Raw genomic sequence first — 15,335 nt, forward strand, 5'->3', positions numbered from 1 at the left:
GAACAAAAGGGTTGTAAATATTTGCAACACAACCACCTGGTTTTGAGGGAGTGGATCAGATATCTTTGAAGAAATTCCTCAAAAGGAGGACTGAATTCTCATTAGTTTTCAATCTTTCTAATACTACTAGTGACTGCAGTGAAACTGAGACCATTTTACCATTCGCACCGAGACCTTTAAAAAGACATCAAACATGAAAGGGATAAAACAATAGATTTACAAGATACATCATCACTGGTATATCTGCATTTGGTGACTTGAAAACAGGGCAAGGAGAGGGCAAAATGGGGAGGGGGGAGGAATGTTTCATCAGGGTGGTGTCCCACAGTTTCTGTGAGATCTTTCTCTCAAGATTAGTGACTTTTATTGTTCTATTGCTGGGGTTTGTATCTCAGCTTTTGTCTTAGCACCAAAACAGATCCTTACAGTGTGATAAATCCTCATATAGACAGTGAGATCAGTGTGTGTGTGTGTGTGTGTGTGTGTGTGTGTGTGTGTGTGTGTGTGTGTGTGTGTGTGTGTGTGTGTGTGTGTGTGTGTGTGTGTGTGTGTGTGTGTGTGTGTGTGAGTGAACGTGTGTTTTGTAAGGGAAAGTTATTATATGAGTATCGGTGAACTTACGAAAACACTTCCGAATGCACACACACACACACACACACACACACACATATGAGGCAAGACCAGGGCTTAAAAACGGAAAAAAATATCAATGGGTTCACTCCGAGCAGAATCGATATTATAGCGTTTCCGTTTTTGCGTTCCTCATTAAACATTACTGTTCCGAAAACGGTTTGATATGAAAAAATACCGGTTAATAACGTTATTTTAATTTAGCCTATACTTTAAACAAATATGTATAAATAGACTTATTTTCACTCAATAATAATATAACGCATGGTAATTAAACTTGAATATTTATTTCATGACATTTTTAAAACCAGAAATAGATTAATTACAAAGCATAAACAGTGGACCTGTTTTGCGTTAGACAATCTAAAGTGGCCTCTTATGCCGAATTATTTTCAGAAAAGTGATAACATTCTTTGTACATAACTTTTTTTCAACACGACTTGTTTTAAAAATTGCATGAATAAAGAATAAATAAACTGGATAACCATTGCTCTTTTAATGCACCGTCAACTGCTAATTTCAAAGCAAACACTGCGCAACACGTCCTTGAATCAAATTCAGTCAGCTAATAAAGCTTGATCATTTAATACAATATAACACCATTTAATACGAAGCATCAACTGTCTACATAGAAAACATTGACCTGTCCTGTATTGGCAATCTGAAAGACTATAGGAAAAATGTTTGATAGATGCTAATAGCCTGCTTGGACAGGCTTAAACAAAATCCATAAACTAGCCTAAATCAGACTATTTGAGCTTAAAGTCCGTACTGCTTATTTAAACGTATGAAAATAATGTCCTCCAATACCTGCGCTTTCATTGTAGACCTCAGCGGGGAAAGAAATGTCTACTTGAGGCATGAAAATGCGCGCTCTACACTGACTTGCGTACCGGTAGATTCATAGATGATGGTGCGCGGGCATTTCACACGTGATAAGTCAACGTCACATGCCGTACTACTCAATTCATGATTGGTCACTGCCAAATTAAAATATTAAAGAGAATGATAAAATAACGTTATTAACCGGTTAATGGTCATTTCAAATTAACGTTTCTGTTCAGAACGATTCAAATTGATTTTGATTTCGTTTCCGTTTTTGTTCCTCTTAAAATTTCGTTCGTTTCCGGTTTTCGTTTTCGTTCCTTGAACCGGTTCAGAGCCCTGGGCAAGACCCAAAGATGACGGGACGAAAAGGAAGGAAGAATGCCAAGGCATTGAAAAATCTGCAAAAGCCAGCATTATCTGTTAAAGAGTTGACTGTCAGCTGACAGGCTACCGACTCACTTGATTTCCTTTTTAGACAAACCAGACTTCCTCTCTGGAAAAACCCAAACTGCTTAACATGTAAACAATTCTGTATAAATACCACTGTATTTTTGCTTTCGGTGTGCATTCCTTTTTGATTTTGTTTGATTAATGTACCATCCTTGAATACCATCCATTATTCTCTCTATGAATTTTTTTTTAATTGCTTTGCTGTATCATTTTAACTTGACTTGCTCGGACGAGAACAAGTTCATTTTTACATCTATTGCTTGGAACTGCCTACAAGGTATATTAACCTTTATATTGATCAACTAATACATGATTGTCTGAGATTGGATAAGCTGAAGTATTATAACCTGTAACCTTTTGTTATTTTGCAAATTACTTTTTGATCATTCTTTAACCAGTACTTTTTATCTTTTGTATAAATACATTTTCATTTTATAAAAAAAAAGTATTTTTTCAGTTTTTTACCTCAGCTTATAAAGACAGTTCTATAAAGAATAGACAGAGCATTTTATCACATCTTACAAGGCCAAGGGTCAACCAGCCATCGATGAGAAAAGCCACTAGGAGGTGAGTATGAGCTCATTCAAAGGGTTATTGACTGTGTAGATCTGAAAATTCAGCTTTTGTCCCCGTTATGATTGAATCACAGGACCGGATACCAGTTGCCTTGTCAAAAAACTCTTTATTGTAATATGTCTCAAGACACAGGAGAGAAACTTGTTGTTATCGTGCCAGCTGTATGTTTCTCTGAGGTTGTACATTAACAGTGAGCATTATATACCACTGACCACAGGATTTGCAATTCCTTACAAGGTAAAGAAATATGTTGGTCTGTTTAAAACAGAATGTATACTTCATGCTTACATCAGTTGATAATATAAGCTTCTGTTACATCATCGGAAACAGGTGCTACATATACAGTAAGGTCCTTCATACAGTCCATGACAGAACATGTACACACATTCTTGTATGACCAAAATTATCTCCCTGTGTCCTTCTCCATGCCATATGACAGTAATATGTCATGCAAACTTCAGCTCATGCAGTATATATAACTTTCTCATGCACTTACACTTCACAAATACATTATAGATTTAATTATGCATATAAATAATATTAAAATAACAAATTTCTGATCTACAGCTCCCTCCATTGGAACTACCGGCCGTCAGTTCCACACCATCATCGCCATAGTGATAGTGAGGAGAGAAAAGCAAACCAAGAAACAAAAGACATACGAAAGACAAAAAAAAGTAGAAACATGAGGAATTGGGAATAGAATAAAACAAAATAAAATGACCCCAACCCATGATATGTTCCCGCATACTATGTGTGTAACTTACGTCTATGTGTACGTCTTTAAAATGTACCCCATACATCTAAGAAAGGAAACATTACAAACTAACATAAACGTTGATGTTAAAGAATCCTATCCCTTGGGGTTGTAAATCAGTAAGCGGGTGTTGATTGTTTGTGGGGTTGTGTTTTGTAAGTGGTGCAATGTATAAAATATCCTATTTTACTCTATATTTTCCATTTTCGGCTTTATCCATATAGTTAATCAAGGTCAATGTAATTGATTCCTAAAATGGAAGCAGAGAAATCATTAACACCACTCCTTGTTACCCAGTCTTTAAAAGTAACTGATGAACATTGCTTATTTTCAGGCCATAAGCTATCTCTATCATTTTGTTCATTCACTAAATAAGGTTTAACTTGTGACCAATGATACCATCTATCTGTCCCTACACCCTTCCCTTTAAGATTAAACACTCGTATCTGTAGTTAAGATTATCTCATATGGTCCTCCCATCTAGCCTCTAAACCTTTCCTAGCAATTCGTTTGACCATAACAAAACTGCCTAACTCGGGAATGTGTGGAATATCAGTAGTGGTGTGTTTTTCATCCCACTGCTGCTGAGCTTCTCGCACTTTCTGGTTGTTTCCTTTGGTAGCTTTGTCCAGCATAGTGAGATAACGTTTTAACTTTTCTTGGAACAGAGTGGAATCTCCTCCTGTTCCCGCAGGGGGCGGAGCATCAGGAGGTAGAACCATTGCACTTCCAGTCATCAGTTCAAAAGGGGTTAGTCCTGTTACTCTGTTTGGAGTTGCTCTTAAGTTCCATAGAATAGCAGGTAATAATCTGTGCCAACCTTGGCCAGTCTGCAGAATGGCTTTCGTAAGGGACGTCTTTAACGACCTGTTCATGTGTTCAACCATACCTGACGATTCAGGTCTATAGGGAATGTGAAACTTTTGTTTAATCCTAATCAATTTCATTGCTTCCTTCATCAATCTTCCAGTGAAGTGAGTTCCATTGTCAGAATCAATTTCATATGGAAGGCCCCAGCGTGGAAAAACTTCCTCCACCATTACTCGTGCTGCAGCTTCAGCAGTGCAAGTTTTTGTCGGAAATGCTTCCACCCATCTAGTAAATCGATCTATGATTACTAGAATGTATTGGTATCCTCCACTGGGTGACAATGGTCCTGTGAAATCAATTTGGAGATGTGTCCATGGCCCTGTGGGTCTGGGTGCATGTGACATTCTCACCTTAACAGATTTTCCCACATTTGCTTTTATGCAGATCAAACATCTCCTACAATAGTCATCAATGTCTCTCATCATTCGCGGCCACCACCAAGTCTTGCTGATTTGAGCTTTCATTGCTTTTGCTCCAGCATGCACTTTTACATGATACAGCTGCATTAGTTCTTTCCTTGTTCCGATAGGCATTACCACTTGTCCTGTTGGAATTCTCCAGATACCTTGATCATCTTATTTTGCTCCAGCTTTTTTCCATTGTTCTTTCTCTTCTTCTGTCTCTGTGTGATATGACAGAAGATGCAGCTCAGGATTATCTTTTCTGTTTTCTTGAACCAAGGTAACAGGAGTAGGGGAAAGTAAAGCCGCTTCTCTGGCTGCCGCATCAGCTGCAGAATTTCCTTTGCTTTCCTTGGACTTGTCAGATTGATGTGCTTTTACTTTGACCACAGCTGCTTCTCGTGGTAATTGACATGCTGCAATTAAGCAACGAATTATGGAAGCATGTTGTATTATGCTCCCACTGCTGGTGATGAGTCCACGTCTTTTCCATAGGGCAAGGTAGTCATGGACCACTCCGAAAGCATAACGACTATCTGTATAGATGTTGACTCGACCTCCCTCCGATAGCTCAAGAGCTTCCGTAAGCGCTATGAGCTCAGCTACTTGTGCTGAAAATTGCCCAGGAAGAGCTCCTTGCTTCACAACAGTTCCATCAGCCTTTACCAGAGATGTATAGTAACGAAGTAGAACTACTTCACTACTGTACTTAAGTACTAAGAGGCAGTATCTGTACTTTACTAGAGTATAATTTTTTTCTCCTACTTCCACTTTTACTTCAGTACATATTTTCAATGAGTTTAATACTTTTACTCCGATATTTTTTTTATGTGCCGCATCGTTACTCGTTACAATTATAAAAATATTACGAATCATTCCATTCCAAACCCACATTACCGCGCATGAGAGAGAGAGAGCGCGCGCGAGAGTGCGAGAGAGAGAGAGCGCAAGAGAGCCCCGCGAGCGCGCATTCACTGTCTTTAAAACAACACGAGCGTCTAGTGCTCAAATTGCTCTCTATTTGTTTACATAGTTAATGTGGACTGTGAAGTAACATATACAAACAATGAACAGTTGTATTTTTATTAACTAAGATTAACAAAGATTAATAAATACAGTAACAAATGTATTGATCATGGTAAGTTCATGTTAGTTATTAGCAGGGCTTAAAAACGGAAAAAAATATCAATCGGTTCACTCCGAGCAGAATCGATATTTTAACGTTTCCGTTTTTGCGTTCCTCAATAAACATTACTGTTCCGAAAACGGTTTGATATGAAAAAATACCGGTTAATAACGTTATTTTAATTTAGCCTATACTTTAAACAAATATGTATAAATAGACTTATTTTCACTCAATAATAATATAACGCATGGTAATTAAACTTGAATATTTAATTCATAACATTTTTAAAACCAGAAATACATGCATTAGAATTACAAAGCATAAACAGAGGACCTGTTTTAATGGAGCGTTAGACAATCGAAAATGGCTCTTATGCCTAATTATTTTCATAAGAGTGATAACATTCTTTGTACATAACTTTTTTTCAACACGACTTTTTTTAAAAATTGCATGAATAAAGAATAAATAAACTGGATAACCATTGCTCTTGTAATGCACCGTCAACTGCTAATTTCAAAGCAAACACTGCGCAACACGTCCTTGCATCACATAATCAAATTCAGTCAGCTAATAAAGCTTGATCATTTAATGCAATATAACATATAATTTAATACGAAGCATCAACCGTCTATATAGAAAACATTGACCTGTCCTGTATTGGCAATCTGAAAGACTATAGGAAAAATGTTTGATAGATGCTAGTAGACTTGGACAGGCTTAAACAAAATCCATAAACTAGCCTAAATCGGTCTGTTTGAGCTTAAAGTCTGTACTGCTTATTTAAACGTACGAAAATAATGTCCTCCAATACCTGCGCTTTCATTGTAGACCTCAGCGGGGAAAGAAATGTACTTGAGGCATGAAAATGCGCGCTCTGCACTGACGGTAGATTCATAGATGATGGTGCGCGGGCATTTCACACGTGATAAGTCAACGTCACATGCTGTACTACTCTATTCATGATTGGTCACTGCCAAATTAAAATATTAAAGAGAACGATAAAATAACGTTATTAACCGGTTAATGGTCATTTCAAATTAACGTTTCTGTTCAGAACGATTCAAATTGATTTTGATTTCGTTTCCGTTTTTGTTCCTCTTAAAATTTCGTTTGTTTCCGGTTTTCGTTTTCGTTCCTTGAACCGGTTCAGAGCCCTGGTTATTAGTCTAATACATTAACTAATGTAATGTTAACAAATCAAACCATATTGTAAAGTTTTACAAACAAATAATTTACTCAGAACACCTCTTGAAATGAGAATATAAGTGTGCTTACCCCATTTATTTTAGTAAGAGGGGTTATAGTAAGATTTAATCTTAATGAACTACAGTATTTTCAGGTTATTTATATGACAATATGTAGAAAAATTACCTACCAACATTGTGATTGTCCTTTAGCTTAATCATTTGAAATAATAAAAACAATATGTTCAAACTTTTGACTGTATACTTTCTTTAATAACTACATAACACAATACTTGTACTTTTACTTTCAGTACTTGAGTAGTACATTTTAAAATAAACTACTTGCAATACTTAAGTACAAAAAATGTTGAATACTTTAGTACTTCTACTTAAGTGTGGTGCTTAAAGAGCACTTCAACTTCTACTCAAGTCACTTTTTTGATAAGGAACTTGTACTTTTACTCAAGTATGTGTCTCTAGTACTTTATACATCTCTGGCCTTTACTACAGCCCATCCAGTATGTCGTTTTCCATCAATGTAGTAACTGGATCCGTCGACACAACTCATTATCTGGATTTTCAAGAGGGATTGGATTAACTGGACCAAGGCTTTCTTCTTCTACCTGTTTTTCACACTCATGTGGTATTCCCTCATGCGGTTCCAGCATCATTGTTGCTGGGTTAAGTGAAGTGTCTCTGATGATTTCCACTCTCAAGTCCTTGTTCAGCAAAGTTGCTTCCCATTTTGCTCTCCTCGCATCAGTGATAGTCTTGATGTTTGTGTTGTTCAACAGCGTTACTATACTGTGTGGAGTATGCAGTGTGACAGTTAGTGCACCAATCAGATTTTCCACAGCATTCACTGCCCACGTGGCACCATCAAGGGCTTTTATACATCGTGGTTGACCTATCATGGTGACAGGAATCTTTGTGGAAAAGTATTTAACTGGTTTGTATCGATCACCTGGTTTTTGACACAGTACTGCTGAGCAGGTCTCATCTCCCACCCTGGTCCACAAATGAAATGGCAAACGACCATCAGGAAGACCCAAGGCTGGGGCTGAAATCAGTTTCTTTTTCATAGCAATGAACGCTTCCTCAGCTTCTGGTGTCCATTCCAGCTGTTCCACTCCAGGCTTTCCCCCTTTATACAGATCAATGAGAGGACTAGTGATGCTGGCAAAATCAGGGATATATTGACGACAATAGTTAAAAAGTCCCATCACCTTCCGCATCCCTGTAACTGTCAGAGGTTTTGGAAGTTGCTGCAATGCCTCTACACGCTCTGCTGTCATTCTTCTTCCCTCAGCAGATATTTCTTGGCCTAAATAAATAACTTTAGCTTTAGCCAGCTGTGCTTTGTCGGGGTTAACTTTAAATCCACCTTTTCTTAGAGCTTGCAGAGTAATATTTAGAGCAGATAGATGGCTTTTTTCATCTGGGCTTGCAATCAACAAGTCATCAACATATTGGAGGCAAACACTTCCTGAACTCTCAATTTCAGCTTTTTGCTCAGTTAAGAATTGGTCCAGGGCTCTATGAAATACAACTGGAGAAAGATTAAGACCTTGCGGAAGTCTGTTCCAAACATACTGGTTTGTGCCGACAGTGAAGGCCAATTTCTCTTGAGATTTTTCATCAATAGGTATAGACCAAAAAGCTGACAGCACATCCAAGACCGTGAAGATTCTTGCATTCCCTGGAATATCATTCAAAATGGTAGCAGGGTTAGCCACAATAGGGTGTGGTTTTTGGCGTTACACTGTTAAGTCTTGTGTAATCTATGGTTAATCTATATGAATTGTCGGACTTTTTGACAGGCCAGACAGGGCTGTTGGTAGTAGAAGAAGTTCGTCGAACAATTCCCTCAGCTTCCAAGTCTGCCACAATCTCAAAAACAGCTTGTCTTGCTTCTGGTCGAATGGGGTATTGTTTATGAGGGGCATGTATCGGTCCCTCAATAATAACAGGGTCAATGTTGGCTTTACCACAATCCAATTTGTGTTTAGCCCAAACATCTGGATATACGCTACACAGAGGACCCCACACACCGTCTTTTCCCCAGTCTCTGGTAATTGGTTTTGCTATACCAACAGAACTTATATTACATGTGCAATCTTCATGTGGTATTATTCCAGCTGTTGTAGTAATTTGACGACTGTCGGTAAATATGATCATGTTTCACAATGGTAAAATGTCCATACCTATAAGGCTTCCTTGTGAATTCGGCCCCACCCAGAAAGGTGTCCATAGAACTTAATCTTCATGCATTTGCAGAGGAACTGGTATACTTTTGTGAAATATCATGATAACTCCTCCAACTACTTCAACTTCTATGGTTTCATGTGTTGTAGGAAGGTTCAAATCAGTTATGGAGAGTGAGGCTCCTGTATCGATTAGACAGTCACATTGATGGCCCCCTATCAAAGCAGGGATGAAAAGTCGATTGTCTCTTTTGTTACTCTTACAGGGGGCCGCTAATTCCTATTGCGGACGCATAATTCCCTCAATGAGCTGACGAACTTGTGCTTCAGTCCACGTCTTTCCTCAAGAGGTTTTATCATTGTTTTTGGCATTTACCTGTTTAAATGATGGGCCTTTACCTTCTGCCCCACCTCCTTTAGGCCAGCAGTCTTTTACGAAGTGGCCAGTCTTTCCACAATTGTGGCAGAACTTCAACATCCTATCTGCGTCGATGTTGGATTGAGCGAATGCCACTCCTCTTCAATTTGGTTTGTTTCCTTCATCCTTGTTTGATCTAATAGCCATCTCTAGACGACCAGCCCATTGCATAATTTGGTCAAACGTTTCTCCTGGATTGACTCCAAGTGATAAGGCTTGTTGGTATTTTGTGCTAAAACCATCCACAAGTGTTTCAGTAAACTGTACATCATCTCTGTCTGGTTCTTTTTTAGCACAGAGGGCCCATCTTTCATAAGCATTCCATTTACGCAAGGCAATTTCATCTGAAGATTCATCATCTTTTTGCTTAATCAATGTTACTGATGTGAAAGGAATCTTACCACTGCCTAGGATCTCTTGGATTTTATTTTCGGAACACATCTAAGGCTTGCCAAAGACCCAGGGGTCGTCCCTGGCCATCAACCCACAAGTCTGTCCATTGGGCTGTTGTTATTGACGCTGGCAAGCATTCTCATCTGTCTCTTGGGATTTAAGCTTTCACAATGGTGTGTATGTCTCTTAGTGTCATTTGATGTGCTTCAACCAAGGAATCTAATTCTCGCCAAAACTCTGTGTTTGGATCTTGTCTCTTCAGAGGAGGCAAGGCTGTGAGAATGGCTTGATGTTCTCCTGGTGTGAATGGTCTTTGAATGGTCTTTGATGATGATGGTCTTTCCTCCATCATCATTTCAGATTGTACTTCTTCCCTTTTAATAGCAGGTGAAGAGAATTCAGGACCAACCTTATCAATTGTTATCATGTCGTCCTCTCTTGTCTCATCGCCCCAATCAGAGGCAGGTGCTGGTATACCTCGCAGCATGTCTGTTTGGCTGGGTTGATTTGGATCTGGTTATTACTGGAGCGGCCTGTGCAGATGCAATAAATATTTTGACAACTGGCCCTCCATTTGGCTTACAAGAACTTTTACATTGTTCAGGCAAAGTTGGATAGATTGGGTTGTATGGAGGAGGCATTACAGTTTTTGCTGAGTTTACTGGTGCTTGCAAAAATTTACTTTCAGCCTCGGCTATTATTTGTCCAATCTGGATCAAATGAATCATCAATGATTGTTGTATCTTTTTCTGAACATGTAATAGACATGATTTTATTCAACTTGTTATATGCTTCAATTTGTGGCTTCATAGAGTGCCGAAGTAATGACGTCACTTTGTAGGCCAACCCGGAAGTTAGCGGCGCATGGGTTCCCTCGATCAAAAAGCCATTAATTTTCCCCATTGACTTTTGGAAAATCGCAAAAAATAAGATCTGTGTTCAACAAAGAGTAATGACCCTTACACGTTTTGTCTACCAAGATAATCTTTACAAGTTAATCCAAAATGTATACATTTTGAAGCCCAAATAAAGCCGTCAGATATAAAATGCTAACGGTAGGCTATAAACGGACTACAGCACACCATGGTCGCGGATCAACGTCACCATCAAGCTTCCTCAAACTTTATTTAAAAGCACGCTCGCTCATTATGATCTGCGCTGTGTATGAACACTTATCCACTTTTTCATGAGAAATATTGCCCATTCGTTTTTTCCAAAAATGTTAGAAACTAATTTTGTTTATGCGTGCCTCTCTGAGATTTATCTTTTGTTAATGTTTTTTCAGACAATTGATTATCACTGTGATAACATTAAATGACATGAAACACAACCCAGTCTCTTTTTGTTAAATGCAAGTTTATGTATGATCAATAATACAAAACGTATAATAAGCTACACATGAAATAAAGCAAACAATTCAGTCAAACATTCAAAGTCAGTTCTAGTCGGCTAACTTACAACGGTACAGTTATAGCCTAAAAATAAACAAGTAATGAAACTTATCTTTGCACTCAGCCTAAACGATTTGCCAGGGAACAAATTATAGATCCATGAGAGCAAATATGGGCCGTTAAATCTCCACAAGACGAATTATAGCTGGAGACGCCACAGAGACATCAGAGCCAGCGGCAGACGGCAGAAGGACTGGCCGAGGGAAGTCAACTCTCGCCGGGTAAACAAGCGCTGACCGCCGCTGACTCACTGGAGCTCACAACTCCGATAACACCAGATAAAATGTTTAAATAGGCACTCTTCTTATAAATAAACCACAGATTTGAGCTTTAAACAACTACATTATCGACTGAAAAAGTCTTAAAACTAAGTTGTCACACATTAACAGTAGATTTTAACACAAAAAGACGTGTAAACACAGCCCATGTCAGCCATTTCTCAACGAGACAAACATGTGAAGAGAGTAAACTCCAAATGTTCAAGCATCCAACTTTGCGCGAATAGCGCGATTTATTCACGCCACATAAGTTCTTCATTCTTCAGGCTGAAACGCGGGCTAGTGAGAGATTGCCTGTTTGTCACGATGACGTCTAAAGTCCCCGCCAAAGGATGTAGTCCCTTTTAGCAACTTGTTAGCAACCACCGTTTTTAAGACACAATAAAGTCTTAAAAAATCACAAGCAGGTTATAAATGGAAGCTTTAGCATAAGTTCTGCTGGGAAGACTTAATTGTCATGTCACTTTAACTTTATCTATCCAATCACATTCTAATACCTGGGTATAAAAGATCGGTACTTACGCTTGTCTGAGTTCGCAGATGCTGACGCTCCAATTCTTTGCACGCGTCACTTGCCGACCAAAATGTCGAAAGACACGCAATTCGTTTGCGTCTACTCCGACTCTGACGATGATTTCGTCGCACCATCTCCTCCTGCTGCACGTCGCAGCTCTCGCATTCAGAGCCGTACCTCTCCATGGGCTCAGGTATCATCCGAAGATATAATTAAAGCTCTCGAGGAAGCCGGCATACCGGTTAGTCAAGGCCTTTCCAGAGAAGATTTACACCTTCTGGCCCAGAACACTTTTGGTATTCCACCAGTTTCTGGTTCTTCAAAAGCCTCAACTTCGGGAGTTCAAACTAAACCAACAGGCAAGAAAAGATCCGCTAAATCATCTTCACCTCACCCAGCAAAAAGATCATCAATACCTGCTCAGCTACCATCTTCTCCACAAAGAATTTAACCTTCAGACACGAACGATCAGCTCATTTTTGCAGTCCAAAACCTCGCTCAAACAGTCAAAGGATTGGAATCCAAAATGTCAGCTTTTGAACATCTTTTTGCAAACCATAACCTGAGCTCAGACCCGGCCACGGTCTCATCAGTGATTCCTCAGCTCCGTCCTTTCTCCTTCGGATCAAGCAACCCTTCGAACGAGCCTTCTACATCTTCTACTTTGCCTACTCCTCTACCCTCGATTCAGACGCCTTTTCAAGACGTTCATGCACCACCGGCTTCTCCAAACTTTAACCTCTCCACAGCAGCTCCCGCTCAAAATTTCGGTAGGCGTTTTGTTTCGCCAGCTGCTGTAACAGTGTCTCCTCACCTAAGAAATAACATCATCCAAGGTAAGGATGTTAATCTGGCTTCTTTGCTACTTCCTTCACCCGCTGCCGACAGAAAGATGGTGGATTGTGGGGACGTGGCAGTCCTTCTTAAAACCTCTGATCCTCGCCTTCAACGCAATCTATCGTTTGGTGAATTCGTTATTGCTTTCGGCATCTACAGAGACATTTTGTGCCAAAGATATCCTGAGAGAAGGGAAGAGTTAGATCTATATTTATCTATGATTGCGGATTTCAGCCAACGATACGGGGGCACGTTGTTCTATGAATACCACAAGTCACTTTCTGCTAAATCTGCTTCATTCATCGCACTCTTCAACTCAAGGATAGACTGGTCAGTTACAGACACGGAACTGCTCGTCCGTCATTTCGGTGGCCAAAAAATTTTGGCGTGCGCTATTTGCAGCGCTCACGGTCATTCGGCTGCATTTTGCCCTAAAGCATTCGCAAACAATGATCTGGCTGCTGTCCAGAGTGCTGAAAAAGTAAGACCCTCTTCAGACAGCAGAGGTCGCCATATCGCAAATTTCAATGGTTTTCCTATATGTTCTCGTTTCAACGAGTCTGTCTGCTCATATCCTAATTGTAAATTTCTCCACATTTGTAGTTCTTGCAAGGATCCGCACCCGAAATCCGTCTGTCCACGCCGGTACAAACCGGAAACCAAAGGGAAAGCCCCAAATCAGAGGAAATTCTGAATAATCACCCATCTACTCCTATCAATATTTCAAATCTGTCAAATTACCTTTCTTCTCACCCCGATCCGGTTTTTGTGGATTATTTAATCACTGGCTTGTCTCAAGGGTTTCGGGTGGGAGTCCTTTCACACCTCTCTACCTCTTTCGTTGCAAAAACTTTGCAATCAGCCAGAAATGAACCCGACGTGGTTTCTGCACTACTGGAGAAAGAGGTTAATAAAGGATATGTTATTGGCCCTTTCGCTTCTCCTCCGTTTTCTCCCTTTCGGGTTAATTCCATCGGCATTGCAACGCGTAAATATTCCGGCAAAAAACGCCTCATTTTCGATATGTCTTCTCCTCATTCTTCTAACATAGCAAGTGTTAATGAATGTATTCCTCTAACTCCTTTTCCTCTACACTATGCCTCGGTCGACAATGCCATCCAGTTAATCAAGTTAGCTGGCCAAGGTGCTTGGTTAGCTAAGGCTGACATTACAGACGCTTTCAAAACCATGCCAATCCACCCTTCAGACTGGCATCTTTTTGGAGTCAAATGGAATTCTAAGTTCTATTTTGCGGTAAGGCTCACATTTGGGTGTAGAAGTAGCCCCCATATATTCAACAGTCTCTCCGAAGCTTTGTGTTGGATCCTGCTAAATGTCTGTAAGCTTCCTTTTGTTCTGCATTTACTTGATGATTTTTTGTTGATTGATTTTCCTAATTCTCAATCTTCCATCCTCAACATACTTAAACAGGTCTTTAGTGACGTCGGCGTGCCTCTCTCTGCAGAAAAAACATTGGGTCCCTCTACTTCGCTCGAATTTCTAGGCATTTCTCTCGATACGGTAAAAATGCAAGCTACTCTTCCTCACGAAAAGCTCTCAAGGATCAGATCCTTTCTGGAAAGTTTTTCCTCTTTACGTGTTGTTTCGAAACGTGATATGCTTTCCCTGCTCGGTCACCTAAATTTTGCCATGAGTATAATTCCGCAAGGCAGGGCTTTTATTTCTCGTTTGCTAACATTGGCTCATTCTACACAAGACCTAAGCGACTTGCTACAGTTAGACGAAGGATGTCTGTCTGATATAAAATTTTGGACTCAGTTGCTAAATGATTGGAACGGTATTTCTTTCTTTTACAATGATGCTTTCGAATCATCAGCAGACCTACATCTATTTACAGACGCCGCCCCGTCCATTGGATTCGGGGGTTTTTTCCAAGGTCAATGGTTCGCAGAGGAATGGCCAATAGCATTTCCCGCGTCTACTCCCGGCTCAGTTTCCTCCGCGCTCTACGAGCTTTATCCCATAGTTTTAGCCAGTGTAATTTGGGGTCCAGAGTGGTCAAGGAAACGCATCATGATGTTTTGTGATAACGAAGCCGTCGTTGCCATCATTAATAAAGGCAGATCATCTTGCCCAACGATTATGCCTTTCGTGAGACGCCTTATCTGGCAATCAGTTATCTTTAATTTTATCATTAAAGCTGCTCATATACCCGGACACTCTAATGTTATTGCTGATGCCCTATCTCGTTTTCGTTTTCGGACTTTCAGACGGCTTTGCCCTTCAGCCAGTATGGATCCCACACCTTGCCCTCCCCTATCAGCAGCGACGTTAAATTAGACGACTTGGTCAGATCAGCCAGACATTATATGTCTAAAGGAGTAGCTCCTTCTACCTATAAAGCTTACACTTCCTCTTGGTCTTCTTTTTTAATGTTTTGCTTTTCCTTTCAGATTC

Source organism: Gobio gobio (genome assembly GCF_949357685.1).
Source record: "Gobio gobio genome assembly, chromosome: 5".
Lineage (NCBI taxonomy): Eukaryota > Metazoa > Chordata > Actinopteri > Cypriniformes > Gobionidae > Gobio > Gobio gobio.